The sequence below is a fragment of the Nomascus leucogenys genome, chromosome 20, assembly GCF_006542625.1.
Source record: "Nomascus leucogenys isolate Asia chromosome 20, Asia_NLE_v1, whole genome shotgun sequence".
Lineage (NCBI taxonomy): Eukaryota > Metazoa > Chordata > Mammalia > Primates > Hylobatidae > Nomascus > Nomascus leucogenys.
In genome coordinates this window covers 49,260,025-49,279,654 of record NC_044400.1, presented here as the reverse complement: position 1 = coordinate 49,279,654, position 19,630 = coordinate 49,260,025, and the positions used below count along the sequence as shown (strand labels likewise).

Sequence of the window (19,630 nt, the reverse complement as noted above, 5' to 3'; positions counted from 1 at the left end):
TTTAAATGTGAGTCCAGAGTATCAACTGGTTTTATCAAAACCTAATTGGAAACAGTATATATATATATATACATATATATATATCACTTAAAACATATATATGTTTTATATAAAGTTATATATATAAAACTTAAAACATATATATAACACTTAAAACAAATTTTAAGTGTACAATAGAGTATCATTGATGAATATAAATACATTATTTATGTATGCATATTCATAAATACATTATGAATATAAATACATATATATAACTTAAAACATATATAAAACTTAAAACATATATATATAAAACACTTAAATTTTAAGTGTACAATAGAGTATCATTGATGAGTATAAGTACATTATTAAAAAGACACATATTGGTGAGGTTATGTAGAAACTGGAACCCTTGTACATTGTTGGTGGGAAGGTAACATAGTGCTGCCACTGTGGAAAATAGTATAGAGTTTCCTCAAAAACTTAAAAATAGAACTGCTGTATGATCCAGCAATCCCACTAATTGGTATTTATCCAAAAGAATTGAAATTCAAATTTTGAAGAGATAGTATTTGCACCCCTATTTTCATTGCAACATTATTTACAACAGCCGAGATATGGAAACAACCTAAGTGTCCACTGATGGATAAATGTGTAAAGAAAATGTGGTATATACATACAAGGAATTTTATTCAGCCTTTAAAAGAAGGAAATTCTGCAATGCAACAACATGAAGGAACATGGAGGACATTATACTAAGTTAAATAAATGAGACACAGACGGGCCAGTTGTAAGATTCTCTCGGGGGCCTGAAAGCTTAAGTAGATGAATAACCCCTCCCTTCTGAGGCCCAGTCCGAAGGCGCAAGGCCACTTGGCGTCAGCAGCGTGCGTCAGCAAGATAGAAGAAGCAGGAAGAGAGCCAGCAAGAAGACACTTACCCTGGCAGGAAGACACGTACCCGTGAAGATAGAGAAAGAGGCCATCCAGGTACAACGTAGCAGTTATGTCAGAATAGGACACGCCCTGTTTCCAGGAGACTATAAAACCTTTGCCGCCTCCTCACTTGGGGCTGATGCCATTAGGCCTCAGCCCGCCTGCACCCAGGCGCTCATTAAAACAGCATGTTGCCCGGCGCGGTGGCTCAAGCCTGTAATCCCAGCACTTTGGGAGGCGTAGGCGGGTGGATCACGAGGTCAGGAAATCTAGACCATCCTCGCTAACAAGGTGAAACCCTGTCTCTACTAAAAATACAAAAAATTAGCCGGGCATGGTGTCGGGCGCCTGTAGTCCCAGCTACTAGGGAGGCTGAGGCAGAAAAATGGCGTGAACTCGGGAGGCGGAGCTTGCAGTGAGGGGAGATCCCGCCACTGCACTCCAGCCTGGGTGGCAGAGCGAGACTCCGTCTCCAAAAAAAAAAAAGCATGTTGCTCCACACTGCCTTGTGTTGTCTGCTGGCCCGCTCTTGGGGTTCGAACTGATACAAGAACCTTACACCAATACTGTATGATTCTCTTATATGATGAATGTAAAATAGTAAAACTCATAAATGCAGGTAGTAGAATGGTGGTTACTAGGGACTAAAAAGAGAGGGTAACTGGGAATTACTATTCAACGGGTACAAAATTTCAGTTAAGCAGAATGAATTAGTTCTAGAGATCTGCTGCACAACACTATGCCTATTGCCACTGTTGTTTTCTTGTTTTGTTTTGGTTTGGTTTTATGCTTAATTTCTTCTTAAAAAAAATTATTGACTCAAGCCCTATTCAGCTGTCCGGGAAATCTATGGGGGAACAAAGAACTATAACACACCAGTCACCCAGTCTGTCCCCTTTCCACTCTGTTAGAGTGAGATGTCTTAGATAGATTTGATCTCAGGCTCCAATCCTGTCGCTCAATTATGCTTAGCATTCCAAGATCCTTAGCAAGACATAAACGTCCTATCACTGTGGCTGCTACCAGCCACTCTAGCTGCAACTCTTGCCTCTTCCCTATATGCAATCTAGGTTCCAAGAGTACTGAACCACTGAATTCCCCGAATCTGAATACGAGTTAACACTTCCTTGCCTCATGTGACATTCTTTGGCCAGAATCCATTTCCTGGCTCTCTTTTTCGCCTTGATAATAGTAGCTGTATTCCTAGGCTGCTTATTTACATATATCTTCTGGGAAGCCTTTCTTTTCTTTTTAAAATTTGTACAAATTTATGGGGTATATGTGAATTTTTTTATGTGTTTATAGCATGGAGTGATTTCAAGTCAGGGTATTCAGGGTGTCCATTACCTCAGTACAATATGTTTTTATTAACTATAGTCACTCTGCTATCAAACATTGAATTTATTCCTTCTATTTAACTGTATGTTTGTACCCTTTAACCAGTTCTCTTCATCTTTCCCCGTCTCCCTGACTCACCTTTCCCATTCTCTGTTGTCTGTCTTTACTCTCTACTTTTAGGTGACCAAACTTTTTAGCTCCCACATATCAGTGAGAAAATATAGTATTTGCCTTTTTGTATCTGGCTTATTTCATTTAAGATAATGATTCCAGTTTGATGTTGCTGCAAATAACATTACTTCATTCTATTTTATGGCTGAATAGTTTTCCATTTTGTTTACATATGCCAGATTTTTGTGAGCCATTCATCATTGATGGACATTTAGGTTGATTTTATATCTTTGCTATTGTGAATAGTGCTGCAATAAATATGTTAGTGCCGGTATCTCTTTGATATACAGATTTCTTTCTGTGAAGCCTTTTGTGATTTAACCTCTAGTTTCATCTACTAGATATCTATTATTTACTGACCAGTATCTATTCTAACAACATTATCGTGGACATCCTTAAATAAATGTCTCCTACTACAGGTTTCAAGTTTGCCTGGGATTGATGGGTTGGAGGATGTAGGACTTCCAATGCAAAAACTGGGACAGGGAAAACCAGGATAGTTGGTCACCCTACCATGGATGGGACCTGACCTTCTGTCTAGTCACTTTTGTTTAAAATATATTTCCCCCATTAAGCTTTGACGTTCTTTGAAGGCAATGTCCTCCCATTGGTCCCTGGCATATAATACCTTTCTTGATGCTTAATAAATATTCAGTGAATGATTTTCTATTTTCAAAGGGCTTAAAATAGCTCTTGGGGTATGAACACATTTATTTTATGGGTTGTTTCCTTCCTGTTAATAGTAGCACTGTGATATGGTTTGGCTGTGTCCCCACCCAAATCTTATCTTGAATTCCTATGTCTTTCCTGTGCTGTTCTCATGATAGAGAGTAAGTCTCACAAGATCTGATGGTTATTATAAGGGGGAATTTTCCTGCACAAGCTCTCTTTTTGTGTGCTGCCATCCATGTAAGACGTGACTGGCTGCTCCTTGCCTTCCACCGTGATTGTGAAGCCTCGCCAGCCATGTGGAACTGTAAGTCCAATAAACTTCTTTCTTTTGTAAATTGCCTGGTCTCAGTTGTGTCTTTATCAGCATCATGAAAATAGGACTATTACAGTAAATTGGTACAAGTAGAGTGAGGTGCTGCTGAAAAGATATGTGAAAATGTGGAAGCAACTTTGGAACTGGGTTACAGGCAGAAGTTGGAACAGTTTGGAGGGCTCAGAAGAAGACAGGAAAATGTGGGAAAGTTTGGAACTTTGTGGAGACTTGTTGAATGGCTCTTGATCAAAATCCTGATAGCCATATGGACAATAAGGTCCAGGCTGAGGTGGTCTAAGGAGATGAGGAACTTCTTGGGAACTGGAGCAAAGGTGACTCTTGCTATGTTTTAGCAAACACACTGGTGGCATTTTTCCCCTGCTTTAGAGATTTGTGGAACTTTGAACATGAAAGAGATAATTTATATCTGGTGAAAGAAATTTCTAAACAGCAAAGCATTCAAGAGGTGACTTGGGTACTGTTAAAGGCATTCAATTTTATAAGGGAAGCAGAGCATAAAAGATCAGAAAATTTGAAGCCTGACAATGTGATAGAAAACAAAAGCCCATTTTCTGAGAAGAAATTGAAGCTGGCTGCAGAAATTTGTGTAAGTAATGAGGAGCCTAATGTTCATCCCCAAGACAATAAAGAAAATGTCTCCAGGGCATGTCAGAGGTCTTCTTGGCAGCCCCTCCCATCACAGACTAGGAGGCCTAGGAGAAAATGGTTTCATGAGCCAGGCCCAGGGTACCTGTGCTGTGTGCAATCTATGAAGTTGGTGGCCTGCATCCTGGCCACTCCAGCCGTGACTAACAGGGGCCAAGGTACAGCTCAAGCTGTTGCTTCAGAGGATGGAAGCCCAAAGCCTTGGCAGCTTACATGTGGTGTTGAGCCTGTGGGTGCCCAGAAGTCAGGAATTGAGGTTTGGGAACCTCTGTCTAGATTTCAGAAGAGGTATAGAAATGCTTGGATGCCCAGACAAAAGTTTGCTGCAGGGATGGGGCCCTCATGGAGAACCTCTGCTATGGCAGTGTGGAAGGGAAATGTGGGGTTGGAGTCCCAACACAGAGTCCCTACTGGGGCACTGCCTAGCAGAGCTTGAGAAGAGGGCCACCATCCTCCAGACCTCAGAATGGTAGATCCACTACAGACACTCAATGCCAGCCCGTGAAAGCAGCTGGGAGGGAGGCTGTACCCTGCAAAGCCACAGGGGTGGAGCTGCCCAAGACCATGGCAGCACACCTCTTGCATCAGCGTGACCTGCATGTGACACATGGAGTCAAAGGAGATCATTTGGAGTTTTAAGATTTGACTGCCCTGCAGGATTTCAGACTTGCATGGGGCCTGTAGCCCTTTTGTTTTGGCCAATGTCTCCCATTTTGGATGGCTGTATTTACCCAATGCCTGTACCCCCATTGTATCTAGGAAGTAACTAACTTGCGTTTGATTTTATAGGCTCATAGGTGGAAGTGATTTTCCTTGTCTTGGATGAGATTTTGGACTGTGGACTTTTGAGTTAATGCTGAAATGAGTTAAGACTTTGGGGAACTGTTGAGAAGGCATGATTGGTTTTGAAATGTGAGGACGTGATATTTGAGAGGGACCAGGCCGGAATGATATGGTTTGTCTGTGTCTCCACTCAAATCTCATCTTGAATTCCCATGTTTTGTGGGGGGGACTTGGAGGGAGGTAATTTAATCATGGTGGCAGGTCTTTCCCATGCTGTTCTTGTGATAGAAAGTAAGTCTCACAGGATCTGATGGTTACTATAAGGGGGAGTTTTCCTGCACAAGCTCTCTTTTTGCCTGCTGCCATCCACGTAAGACGTGACTGGCTGCTCCTTGCCTTCTGCCATGATTGTGAAGAATCCTCTGCCATGTGGAACTAGAAGTCCAATAAATTTCTTTCTTTTGTAAATTTCCCAGTCTTGGGTATGTCTTTATCAGCAGCATGAAAACTGACTAATACACACTGTTAATAAGAGTTTAATTAAAAACCCCCAGAAACTGTCTAAATGTCCATTAACCAAATAATGTATAAGTACATGTTGAATAAATATACTATGGTTCAGTCACTGGAATAGTATACAGAAACAAAAATTAGTTGACTACCAATGTACAAAGCAGATTGATGAATCTTGGAATTATAATTTGTATTATATTTGGAACATACAAAAGAATACATATAAAATATGTATCAAATATATTTTAATATCTGCTAAAGGGGAAAAGAAAAAAGACTTCCATTATCAATCAATATGTGTGGGGTTTTATTATTTTCATCAATACTATTACTTTTAGAAGCAGCTACTACTATTGAACATTCATTCCATGCCATACATTATGATTAGCCCTTAATATACGTTATCTTATTTGATTTTACTTTTTCAATAACTCTGCACTCTATAGGTGAAGAAACTAAGATACTGAGGTAGTAAATGCCTTACCCAAAAATAAATATCCTGTTAGTGTTAAAGCCAGATTTCAATCCTGGTCCTACCTGGATTCAAAACTCATATTTGTTCAATGTACTATATTAATAGTCCATCTAATGATCTCAATTATCTGTTAATTTGAATACTTTTTGTGGTAAATACACTGCAGCGGTCCCCCTCCTCCTATCTCCATGATCCTTGCCTCCTGGTGTTTGTGACTTTGTAAAATCTTTTCTGCTTGAGTTGAGGCAGAACCTGTTACTTGCTTCTAACCAGTAGAATATGGCAAAGATGATACATGTCACTTCTGTGATTACATTACATTATATAGGATTCCATCTTGCCAGCAGAATTATTCTGGAGACTGTCTCCTTAGGCCCATATGACAGCCCTCAGCTCAAGATAGTCTCCAGATAATTGCCAGCAAGAAGCCAGGGCTCTGAGTCCTAGAGGCACATGGAAATGAATTCTGCCAACAAAGTCAGTGAGCTTGAAAGAGGATGCTTCTCTAGTTGAGCCTCCACATGAGAACCCAGCCCAGCTGACAGCTTGATTACAGCTTTATAAGACCCTAAGCAGAGGACCCCCCTTAATTTGTGCCTTAATTCCTGCCCCAAAGCACAATTAGGTAATAAATGGGTGCTATTCTCAGTTGCTATGCTTGTGATAGTTTGTTATGCTACAAAAGAAAATGAATACACTATCTTTTTTAAAAAATTATTTTTTTCCTCAAAGACAAGTTATGCACTTATTATGGAAGATCATTCTACATGTTTATAGAAGGCCTTAACCAAAGTTTGGAACTGGACTGCCTGCCTGATGCTGTGATTACAGGAATTATATCCTAAAAATTAGTAATATTATGAAACTTCTAAGAGTATAAAATAATATCTTTGTGCCTACTGCTGATTTTAAAGCTCAGTTAGTGCTACTTTGACTAGGTATGGTGTCGTGCTCAGGGTCAGGTTCCAGCCCCAGCTGAGGGTTGAGGGGAGTGGGTGGACATGGGGCAGGGAGCTGGAAGAACACTCGAGAGACAGCAGGTAAATGAGACATGTCTTTATTCAGAAGCCTCTTCTCAGGGTCAGTGTTACATTTATACACTACACAAACAATAGTGGCTGAGAGCCAGATTGGGTGCTTTTCTATGTTAGGTCAACACGGCTATGATTATATAAGACATGGGACTATGTGCCTGTGCTACAAACTCACTGAGTCATCCAGGCTGTTTACCTTGGCCTATGCCTGCTGCCCTATGCCTGCTTGGCTGCAGCACAGCCATGTTCCTTACATATGGCATTGTTGAAATTGAAATGTCATAGCCACACTGCAGAAGAGAGACATCCACCAGTCCTCATTAGACAACACAGCTGTATTAAATCCTGCTCTCTTCAGAAGCCAAGACCTATGCATTCGTTCATGAATAGCTTTTAAAGGTTAATCAAAAGCAGTGAGTAATAAAAATTTATAAGCTTCTGCTTATAATTTTTAATGGTACCATTTCTGACCTTTTGATTGTGATCCCATGATGTACTATCCAGATGCCAGCTGTTCACTGTTCCCAACAACTTAAAGAACTCAACAGAACATAGAGTCCTTGCTTTTCCAGGAAAGTTTTTTCAAGGTTTGTTCTGGTGATGACAACTTCCTATGGGTGTTAGGAGGTTTTCTGTTGTGAATGGGATATTCTCTTCTTGGAGATTCACAGTCTACATTAGCATTTAATAAATATCAAAAAGTTTCAACTAAGAAAAATAATTAACAATTTCTTTACTAGCATTACATGTACTTATTTGTCCTCAGAAAGCTTTCTCTAAAAACACCTTACAAACTTAATAACTCCTGCTTGAGAAAAAGTGTGTGAGAATGAACTCATCAATTTGGAATCTTTATTTTAAAAGATATTTACAATAGCCTTCACACTTGAAATTTGAAGCATCAAATCTATTAAATAACAAAACAATATCAGAGCAAGTAAAACTAAAAGTTCTCATGGAAAAATTTAACAATAAAACATTATTAGAGACTAAGTAGTAATATGTGACCAAGACTGGTCAAGAGATAAACTTGCACATATTAATGCTGTTATGCTCAGCTTTTTTGTCCCAGATAAGACTAATAAAGAATGATGTCAATGTTAGGAAGATTAAACACATAGCAACATATTTGTATTGTCAATTTGAGTATTTTACTGAAATATCAACAAATGGTATATCTTTGAATTTTCTAACACAGAAGTAAATTGTCTTCTGTCTTCAAATTTTCTTTGTATTCACCAACACCAATAAGGCAGGAGTATGTTTCCACATGCCAACTTAGCTACAGTGATCTCTTTGCAGTTTCATAAGCACAGCACCATCTCCCACCTTAGCACTTACTGTCTTTCTGCCTGAAATTCTCTTCCTCCAGATGTCTGAATGGCTTACTCCCTTGTTTTATCCAAGTATTTGCTCAAATGTCTCATCAGCTCTTTCCTGGCTACCTTCCAAAAAGGGGCACATCACCAGCCTCACTTCCTCATCCCTTTACTCTCTATATTTTTCTTAATTGAAATACTCTGTACTTGAGATAGTTTCTCTTGGCTTACTTGCTTATTGACTGTTTATCCAAGATACCCAACTGCAATATAGGTTTCTTGACAGCAGAGATTTTGTTCAGTTGTGGATCCCCAGCATGCAGCATAGAGCATAATTCTCAGGAGGTATGAAATAAATAGCACATGAATTAATGAAATAGCAGAAGTTTGTCCTTCAGAAGAGACTTATAGGCAGTTGTTTAAGGTAAGTTTAACATAGGAAAAGCAGTGAAATTCACCATATTAAGACTAAAAAAGAAATATGCAATCATCTCAATGCATATAAAAACACATTTAACAAAATCTGACATCTATTTTCAATGAAAACTGTGAGCACACTAGAAATAGAAGGGAAACCTCTCAACTTGATAACCATAACTACAAGAAAAGCTACAGCTAACATCACAATTAATGGTAAAAGACTAGATGCTTTCTTCTACCATTGGAAACAAGGCTAGGATGTCCACTGCCAGCACTTATATTCAACATTACACTAGAAGTTCTAGTCAGTAAAATAAGGTGAGAAAAAAATTAATAAAAGCCCTCCAGAATGGAAAAAGAGCAAATGAAACAGTCTATTTACAGATGACATAATTGTCTATATAGAGCATTATATGGAGTCTATTAAAATGTTACTAGATCCAATATGTGAATTTAGCAAGATGGCAGAGTAAGAAATGAAACATACAAATCTATTGTGTTTCTATAAACTAGTGATGAATAATTGGAAAACGAAATTTTAAAACATTATCATTGCTACCATGAGCCAATAAATTGAAAAATTTTAGATAAATGGATAAAATTCCTAGATACCATCAAGATTGAACCAGGAAGAAATTCAAAACCTGAACAGATCAAAAACAAACAATGAGTTCAAAGCCATAATAAAAAGTCTACTAGTAGAGGCCGGGTGCGGTGGCTGACACCTGTAATCCCAGCACTTTGGGAGACCGAGGTGGGCAGATCACGAGGTCAGGAGATTGAGACCATCCTGGCTAACACAGTGAAACCCTGTCTCTACTAAAAATACAAAAAAAAAAAAAAAAAAAATTAGGCTTGGTGGCAGGCGCCTGTAGTCCCAGCTACTCGAGAGGCTGAGTCAAGAGAATGGCATGAACCCAGGAGGCGGAGCTTACAGTGAGCCGAGATCGTGCCACTGCACTCCAGCCTGAGTGACAGAATGAGCACTCCATCTCAAAAAAAGAAAAAAAAAAAAGTCTGCTAGTAGAGAAAAGCCCAGGATCTGATGACTTCACTGCTGAATTCCACCAAGTATTTAAAGAAGAACTAATACAAATCCTATTCCAACTATCATGAAAAATACAGGAAGAGGGAATACTTCCATACTTATTTTACTAAGACAGTATTACCCTGATATCAAAACCAGAAAGAGAAAAATCAAAACCAGAAAAAAAAGTCCTAAAAATCCTAAAATTTATATGGAACCACAAAAGACCCAGAATAGCCAAAGCTATCTTAAATAAAAATAAGAAAACTGGAGGAATCATATTAACTGCCTTCAAATTATACTACAGAGCTGTATTAACCAAAACAGCATGGTACTGGCAAAAACAGACATATAGACTAATGACCCACAATAGCAAGCCTACAAACAAATCTACACATCTGCAGTAAACTTGTTTTTGACAAAGATGCCAAGAACATACACTGGGGAAAAGAGTCTCTTCAATCAATGGTGCTGGAAAAACTGGATATTCATATGCAAAAGAGTAAAACCAGACCCCTATCTCTCACCATATACAAAAAATAAAATCCAAATGAATTAAAGACTTAAATCTAAGTCACCAAACAATGAAACTACTACAAGAAAACATTGGGCAAAATCCCCAGCCATTGGTCTGGGCAAAGATTTCTTGAAAAATACCCCACAAGTACAGGCAACCAAAGCAAACATGGACAAATGGGATCACATCAAGTTAAAAAGCTTCTGGACAGAAAAGGATACAATCAACAAAGTGAGGAGACAACCCACAGAATGGAAGTAAATATTTGCAAGCTACCCTTCTGACAAGGGACTAATGTCCAAAAATATATGAGGAACACAGACAACTCCACAGGAAAAAAATCTAATAATCCAATCAAAAATGGGCAAAAGATTTGAATAGTTATTTCTCAGAAGAAAACATACAAATATCAAACAGACATTGAAAAGGTGTTCAACATCATTGATCATCAGAGAAATGCAAATCAAAACTACAATGAGATATCATCTCACTCCAGTTAAAATGTTATAGACAGGCAATAACAAATACTGGAAAGGATTTGGCCTTGTACGCTGTTGGTGGGAATGTAAATTAGTACAACTAAGATGAAGAAGAGTTTGGAGGTTCCTCAAAAAACTGAAAATTGAACTACCATATGATCCATCAGTCCAACTTCTGGGTATACACCTAAAAGAAGCAAAAATCGTATATTGAAGATGTATCTGCACTCTTATGTTTGTTGCAGCCCTATTGATTATAGGCAAGATTTAGAAGCAACCTAAGTGTTCATCAACGGATGAATGGAAAAATAAAATGTAGTACATATACACAATGACGTACTATTTAACCATTAAAAAAAATGAGATCCTGTCATTTGCAACAACATGAATGGAACTGGAAAATGTTAAGTGAAATAACAAATAAGCCAGGCACAAAAAGGCCAACATCACATGTTCTCACTTATTTGTAGAATCTAAAAATCAAATCAATTGATCTCATGGACATAGAGAGTTGAAAGATGGTTACCAGAGGCTGGGAAGGGGAGTAGGGTGAGGGCAAGAGGTGGAGATGGTTAATGGGTACTAAAAAATATAGAAAAAAATGAATAAGACAAACTAATAGCACAATCAGGTAATTATAGTCAATAATAACTTAATTGTATATTTTAAAATAATTTAAAGAATATAATTGGATTGTTTTTAACTCAAAGGATAAATGCTTGAGGGGATGGATACCCCATTCTTCATGATGTGCTTATTTCACGTTGCATGCCTGTATCAAAACACCTCATGTACCTCATGGATATGTACACCTACTATGTACCCAAAAAAATTCTAAAAATAATTTTTTTAAATATTGTCATTCATAACAGCACCAAATTTATCAAATATTTAGAAACTTTTTGATAATATTTTAAAGTGTGTACACTCAAAACTGCAAAAATTGCCGAGAGAAAATTTTAAAAAGACCTGAATAAATAGAGTGATATTGTGTTAATGGATTGGAAGAGCTAAAAATTATTAAGATGTTGGTTTTCTTCAAACTGACTTATTTTATTTTTTTTATTATTATTGTACTTTAAGTTCTAGGGAACCTGTGCACAACGTGCAGGTTTGTTATATATGTATACATGTGCCATGTTGGTGTGCTGCACCCATTAACTCATCATTTACATTAGGTATATCTCCTAATGCTATCCCTCCCCCCTGGTGTGGGAGGGATAGGTGTGTGATGTGCTATCCCTCCCCCCTGGTGTGGGAGGCCCTGGTGTGTGATGTTCCCCTTCCTGTGTCTAAGTGTTCTCATTGTTCAGTTCCCACTTATGAGTGAGAACATGCGGTGTTTGGTTTTTAGATTTAAGTAAATCCCAATAAAAATAATAGCAGGCTTTGCTGTAGAACTTGGCAAGCTGATTCAAAGTTTACATATAAAAACAAAGGACCTAGAATAGTCAAGATGGATTTAAAAAGAGGAAAGTCTGAACACATGCAACACCTAAGTTTCAAGACATATTACGAAGCTATGATAGAGAGAGAGTGGTAATGGCATAAAAGCAGATGAATAGATCAATAAAAGAGAAAATAAAGTCCAAAAATAGAGTTTCACTTATATGGTCAAGATATTTTCGCAAAGGTACCAAGGGAATTCAGTGGGGAAAATAATGGCTTTTCAACAAATGGTTCTAAAATTGTTAGATATTTACATGTAAAAAAAATGAAACCTGATTCATATATTGTACCCTTACAAAAATTAACTCAAAATGGATCATAGAATAAATACAAAACTAAAATATAAGACTTGTAGGAGAAAATATTTATGACCCAGGTTTAAGCAAAGATTTCTTAGATGTAACTTGAAGAGAATAATCCATAAAATTAAAAAATGAAAAAAAAATTGGGCTTAATCTTTGTTAAACATTTCTCCTCCTTGGAAGACATTGATAAGAGAATAAACAAACAAGTCAAAGACTGGAATAAATATTTGAAAATCACATATTGGAATTGTAACCAATTAAGGAATTGTGACCAAAATATACAAAAATCTCTCAAAACACAACAAAATCAACACAGAGAACTCAATCTAAAACCTGGGTAAGAAATTTAAGCAGTTACTTCACTAGAGAAAATACATGGATGGAAAATAAATGAATAAAAAGATACTTGATATTATTTATAATTAGGGAGATAAAATTAAAACCACAATTAGATACCACTATTTTTCCATCAGAATGCTTAAAATTAAAAAGATTAATCGAAGTGTTGGCAAAGCTGTGGAGCAACTGGAACTTTCACACAGTGCTATTTGTAATGAAATATGGTACAGCCACTTTGGAAAATAGTTTATTAATTTGTTTGAAAGTTAAATATATATCTTTCCTATGACTCAGCTATTCCACTGGGCGTTTATGCAAGAGAGATAAAAGCATATGTTCAAACAAATATTTGTATATAAATGTTCATAGCAGCTTTATTTTAAACAGCTGAAATCTAGAAGCAATCCAAATGTTCCTCAACAGGTGAGTGGATTTAAAAAATGTGGAATATTTATGCAATAGAATGTTTTTCAACCATATAAAAGAAGGAACTGTTGATACATCTAATTACCTGAGTAAATATCAAACTATTTTGAATAAAGTGAGCCAGGTAAAAAAAAGAAGGCATATGATTTTATTTTATTTACATAATATTCTAGAAAATGCAAGCTAATCTATTGTGACAGAATGTGGTTTGTGGTTGCATGGTGTAAGACAAGAAAGGGTGGGGAAAGGGATGGCAAAGAATCACAAGGACACTTTTAGAAGTGATAAATTCACTCACTATTTTCATCATAGTGGTAGTTTCACAGTTGTGTGACATATGCCAAAACATCAAATTGAACACTTGAAATATATGCCATTTAATTTATATCTGTTACACTTCCACAAGCCTTTAAAAGAGGAAGAGAGAGAGCAAATCTGAAGTGACAGGAGATAGAATGAAATTGCTTTCTGCTTGTTTCTACCATGATGCCCTCATTCAATAAGCTGGTTACATTTCCTCATGGGTTTGTAGGACATAGAATGAGAATATATATATATATATATACACACACAGATATATTATATATAGACTATGTATGTATGTATGTATTATATATACACATTTGTATTTATACATATATACATTTAATTGTATACATATATACATTTAATAATACTTCTTTAAAAAGGCCTCTGAGAGACCCCTTGTTCCTTCCACCATGTGAGGGCATAGCAAGAAGTTGACATCTGAGGAAGTGGGCCCTCACCAGTCACCAAATTTGTCAGCACCTTGATCTTGGATTTCTCAGCCTCCAGAACTGAGAGAGTGAGAGAGAGAGAGAGAAATAAGTGGTTAGCACATGCCTCCATTTTATTACTTTATTGACTGATTCAAAATCATGAAGTTGAATCTTTAAACTATTCCTAGCCTGAAATGGTTTGTGGTTTTAGAATTTCTCAACCTCAACTGTCCCCTCCTCAGAGAAACTCACTTGGAAATTTGTTCAAATTATTAAAAGTAATCCCAAAGGAGAGTGGCCTAGTCAGGTCAGTCATGATTCCCGTTTCTGAGGCAATTCATCTAGATTAAAAAAACAGGAGTAGATATTTCCAACTTACAGTTTATCTTAATCATTGGACTGTGCCCAGAGTCTATTCATAGTGCTGTTGCTTCCAGCATATATTTCACTATGGATCGAACTCCAATTATGCTTTCTATAATTTTCTCTAAGTGCTAACAAGCAATGATACTCAAATATGTATATTGAGATTCTCATTTTCAACTGCTTTCTGAACATATGTGCCGAGATGTCTTCTGAAATTGAAGATGCTTTAAAAACTTTTGACATTCCCCTTCCAATTATTATTATTGTTATTATTATTATTATTGAGGCAGAGTCTCACTCTGTCGTCCAGGCTGAAGTGTGGTGGCGCGATCTCGGCTCACTGCAACTTCCACCTCCTGGGCTCAAGCGATTCTCCTGCCTCAGTCTCCTGGGTAGCTGGGATTACAGTCATGCGCCACCAAACCTGACTAATTTTTGTATTTTTAGTAGAGATGGGGTTTTGCCATCTTGACCAGGCTGGTCTTAAACTCCTGACCTCAAGTGATCCGCCTGCCTCCCTTGCAATATTTTATTCCCATCTTACGTTCCTATTTTTGAGTGATCATTAAAAATCCAGAAGCATGTATTAGGTACACTGTGGCAAAAAAGAGAAATGATCAAATCATTCCGAGGGCATCAATGAAAGCTTTCAGTGAAGTTGGTTGAACTGCGCCTTGCAGGAAGAGGAAGAAGAATTCTCTAAGTAAACAGAAAGTTGCATTGCTATGGTCTGCATGCTTGTGTCTCCCCAAAATATATATGTTAAAATCCTGCCTCCAAAGGTGATTGTATTAGAAAGTGGGACCTTTGGGAGGTATTTAGGTCATAAAGGCAGATTCCTAATGAATAGGATTAGCACCTTTATAAAAAGGCCCCTGAGAAACCCTTTGTCCCTTCCACTATGTGAGTACACAGCAAAAAGGTGCCATCTGTGAAGAAGTGGGCCCTCACCAGACACCAAATTTGCCAGCACCTTGATCTTGAACTTCCCAGCCTCCAGAACTGTTAAATATAAATTTGTGTTGTTTATAAACTATCCAGGTTATGGTATTTTGTTATAGCAGCTCAGATGAACTAAGACATGCATCCAAAAACAAAGAAAACTGCATGAACCAATGCATGAACTAGAAGCAGTGGCATGTGCCTTGGGGATCTGCAAGAAGTTCTATATGGCTATTGTACAGCATAGAGTCTGTATGGAGAAGGAAGGTACACAGACAGGAAGAGGGTCCCAGAGAGGGGGAATGGTATATTTTTGTAATTTAAAATAATTCAGTACAGACAGAAGGATATATGTGTTTTTCTACAACTTACTATAAATCTACACCCTTGAGTAATTGGTTAACATTTGAAAGGAATTTTCCTAATATTGCAGTTCCCCAGGAAACACTCCTGAGTCCTAAGATTCCATGTAGGAGGCTATTGTGGAGCATTCTCAAGAACCACAGGTGAGAGAAGGGAAGAAAGCCCTGTCTGATGCAGCGGCAACAGATAACTCAGCTAAGGAAGAGAGCTCTGGGGCTGGAATGACTCTTCAGAGTTATGTTAATTAAGGCAAGTGGGCTGGACCAGACCTTTGTGCCGTCCACATCAAGCAATCACTGGCTTCCAGCTACCTCCAAGAGGAGGCTGGTCTTTTGTCCTGTTGTATAATTGCACTATGCTGCAGCTTGGTTTCTCCAAAAGACAAAAACTGAAACAGAGTTAGGGGTGCAGGTTAATTTTGCCATGTGGCAGACACTGAGACCTACTTAGGAGTGCACACATCCGTTAGGGAATCAAATCTGTGAGAGAAATGAGGCAGAAGCTGGCTTGCGCAAGAGGAGGAACAGACCACCATGTGGAGCTGACAAAGTCTCTCTTAGCCCAGTAGGGAGCTCCAGAGCAAAGATTATTCATTACAGGAGTCCCATGATGGGTGGAAATTAGTATGCCATTATACCACCACTTTGTTCAGTCTCTGGCCCAAGGTCACCATGAGAAGAGTGTTACCTTGGTTCAAAAATGGAGGGAAGAGCAAACTAAAAAAGCCAAAAACTGAAGGATGTCAGCAAACCGCACTCCTCACAACTAGAGAGTAAGGGCTTTCTTGAAGAAAGATCTGAGCTGCACACCTCCTACATTTACCGTCTGCCTCATGACCTCATGATCTTCTTTTTTTTTGAGATGGAGTTTCACTCTTATCACCCAGGCTGGAGTGCAATGGTGCGATCTCAGCTCACTGCAACCTCCGCCTCCCAGATTCAATCGATTCTCCTGCCTCAGCCTCCCAAGTAGCTGGGATACCTCATGATCATCTAAGATCCATGGTGTAGTTATGGTGCTCTGCCCTTTTATGGAATCTCTCTGTCTGGTTCGTGAGAACCTACAGAAATATCTGTTATTTGACTAACCATTCCTTGAAGTTTCTTCCAGGGCTGGGATTTTATTCTTTTAAGTTTCCCTGAGATATTGCAAATACAAATGGCAAATGAACATATAATGAAGTCACTATTTTAGATGTACAAATACCGTACACACTGGTACCTGTGAGGTTATTTGAACTGCTGAATAGAATATGTTTTCAATTCTTGCTAATGGAGAGAGAAGATTGCCTCTATGTTAATGTTGGATTTTAAAATATATCCTTTTTAAGCACTATTAAGCATGTTTTAGGTTACAAAGTATATTTTATTCATCTTTTCCATTATAACAGAAAAAATAAGGAAATGTCTCAAACTTTTCTTTCTTGCAGTTCAGTCTCATTGAAAAGAAAGATGTCTACATCATTGAGAAGAAAAGGAAGCCCATTGTGGATTCAGCACAATTATATGGAGTACTTGTCAAGGCATAGACACTGCAGGAATAAATTGTAGGCTGTATTTCTGCTCTTAGGACTCAGTCAAATGGGACATACAAGCCGTGCAAGCCAACAGCATAATTGAAGACAAGGTGTTGGAAGAACAATATGAACAAGTTTTTATAGGATCAAAGGAAAGAAAGAATTCAACTGGATCTGAGGAGTACAAGAATATTCCAGAACTGGGAAATAAATAGGAGAGATCAACAGAAAGCCCATTTGAATCAGAACTAGCAGGCAAGAAGTATGAAACCATCTAGCAGCCTGTTCTGTAAGGACAAAAGATCATTAAATAGGCAACTAGCAAGCTTTATTGCAGAAAGCCAGGGATAGTATGGTTTAACTTTCTTTAATTCCTCTTCGTTGAGTTTCCCATTGTCTTAGAAATTATTCAGGAGGTAAGACCTACTGGTGTATGGCACAGTAGGAATATCAGGCCTGTTAATCGCAATCAAGTCTCTAATGCTTGTATTAATAAATCATGTTTAATCTAGAATAATTTCTGAAAATAATGCCACAGATCAATAAATAAATCCCTAAGAAAAGCTGAAGGCCCCAGGGCCATATCTGAGAACTTGAGGTCAGGGGAGTTTAGATACTCTGAGTAGAAGACACCCAGGCAAGACTCTTGTGGATAAGGACAATTATACAAGTCCACAGCCTTCTGAAATAAGCTTAGTTCTAATAATCTCAGGAAAAACACAGAATAATTTAGCTCTACTGATGGCTATTGGAGAACAGTTTTCCCCAGATTTAAAAAAGATGATGGATGTGGCTAAATCACTGTCCCCAACCTCTTTATAGAACCCAGAGATTCCAACCTTAAGATTTAATTTCCAGGGTTAGGATGCAAGAAGTGACTTACTTTTAAGTTCTTCCAGGAAGCAAAATGGCAAACATCAAAAATAACCCATTTGGTGATTTCATGAGTTTCCAAGCACTTTATACAATGTACAGTCATCAGCTTTGTTCTTATTGCACATAAGGAACTATTTGAAGGCTAGAAAATTGTATATTTCCAGCTTCAAAATGAAATATATCACCCAACAGAATTAAAGCAGTAACTACAGGAAGAGTAATCAATAATTAGGTTTTTTCTCATATTACCCTAGAGAATGAGGAGATGTTATTTGATCAATTGTTTTTCTAAAATTTATGACCATTAGAAACCAAGTCTAAATTTATATAAAGGTTCAAGGAAATGATGTAACTATTCCCTAAGAAGGTGATTTAAGCCTTTGGATTACAGGAGGTTTAAGATGTTGCCCTTGTGGTAATGCAGTGTTTTAACTTAAGGGCCATTGTGAACATCAATTTTCCCTCATGAAACAAATCACCTGCCAACCAAAACCTCTATTACTTCTATATTTCCCGAAGGACTCTTCCATTCCCAAATTGAGTGTATGGATTGCAGCCTCATAAAGGTACTACTGAAATGTGACAGTCTCATTTGGAGACACACATTACAAAAGAGTTTCAGCCAAAATAGTTTGAATCAGAAAGTGGTCTTTGAATAGTGACTCAGCCTAATACATCACTAAGAAGGAGAAACAAATGAGGTATTGGAGACCATTCATCCAAATGTCAAATAGGAAAAGTCATTCGTGTTCCATGGCATGTACAGGAAAGCAGTGGTGTTTCAAGAACTAACTGGCAAAGACTATCAGATTTTAGAAACAAAGTCTGCATTTCATGATGTCCCAAAATCTAGTTGAAAACATAATATTCAATATAGTTACCTCTCTTGTATATTTCTTTGTTATACTGAACTGAATATATTCACTTATTATTTGAAGTTGTGTTCTTATAGGAAGCTAGGCACCAACCAGCAGTTGCTAATAGTATACTATAATTTAGTAAGTAATTCAATTGAATAAAATTTATGAAAAATTTAATCAACATGTTAATTAAAATGCCTACTCACCCTTCAGCATCACATTAATCTTTGTACCCCCAGTGCCTATGCCGTGTTTAGTATGCATCAGATATTTGAGCAATACACAAGTGAGTACTCTGAGAGCTTCCCCCACCAAAAAAATGATTACAGTTATGATCAGATCCCCAGAGTGTGGCTGTAAACTGTATGGGGGCCAAGTTTGAATACTGTTGTGTCTTACACTGTTATTACCTATCCAGTATCTATTTCCCCATATTCCTTATAAATGAAACCTAGATTTTGATTGGGATAGCAAGGTGTCCCACTGAAAACTCATTTCTCTAACCAATGTGATGCCAATGCTTGCCCATAAGGAGGGCATCCTTTTGAAATAAAAAGGCAAAGCTTCTTTTGCTTTTTATTTTTACTTCTTTCTGCTTGATAGGCAGGTATAATATCTGGTTTTGGTGCAGCCATGAGGATAATAGTTGCACATTTAGGATGGTGGAGAAAAAGTTAGAAAGAGGCTAAATCCTTGATAACACTGCAGAGCTATTGCTCCCGTCATTAGCTTAATTCTAGACTTCTCACTGAGTGAGAAAAATAGACTCATTGTTGAAGCTATTGCTTTCATTTGCTTGAAGTC

General features: G+C 37.6%; 1 long non-coding RNA gene across 1 annotated transcript; it reads left to right on the top strand.

The window, feature by feature from the left end:
* Positions 1–853: 853 nt before the first annotated feature.
* LOC101179408 lies at positions 854–19,391 on the top strand. The gene is made up of 2 exons (XR_001114072.2): positions 854–971; positions 17,004–19,391. It is a non-coding gene; the product is annotated as an uncharacterized LOC101179408 (long non-coding RNA).
* Positions 19,392–19,630: the final 239 nt, after the last annotated feature.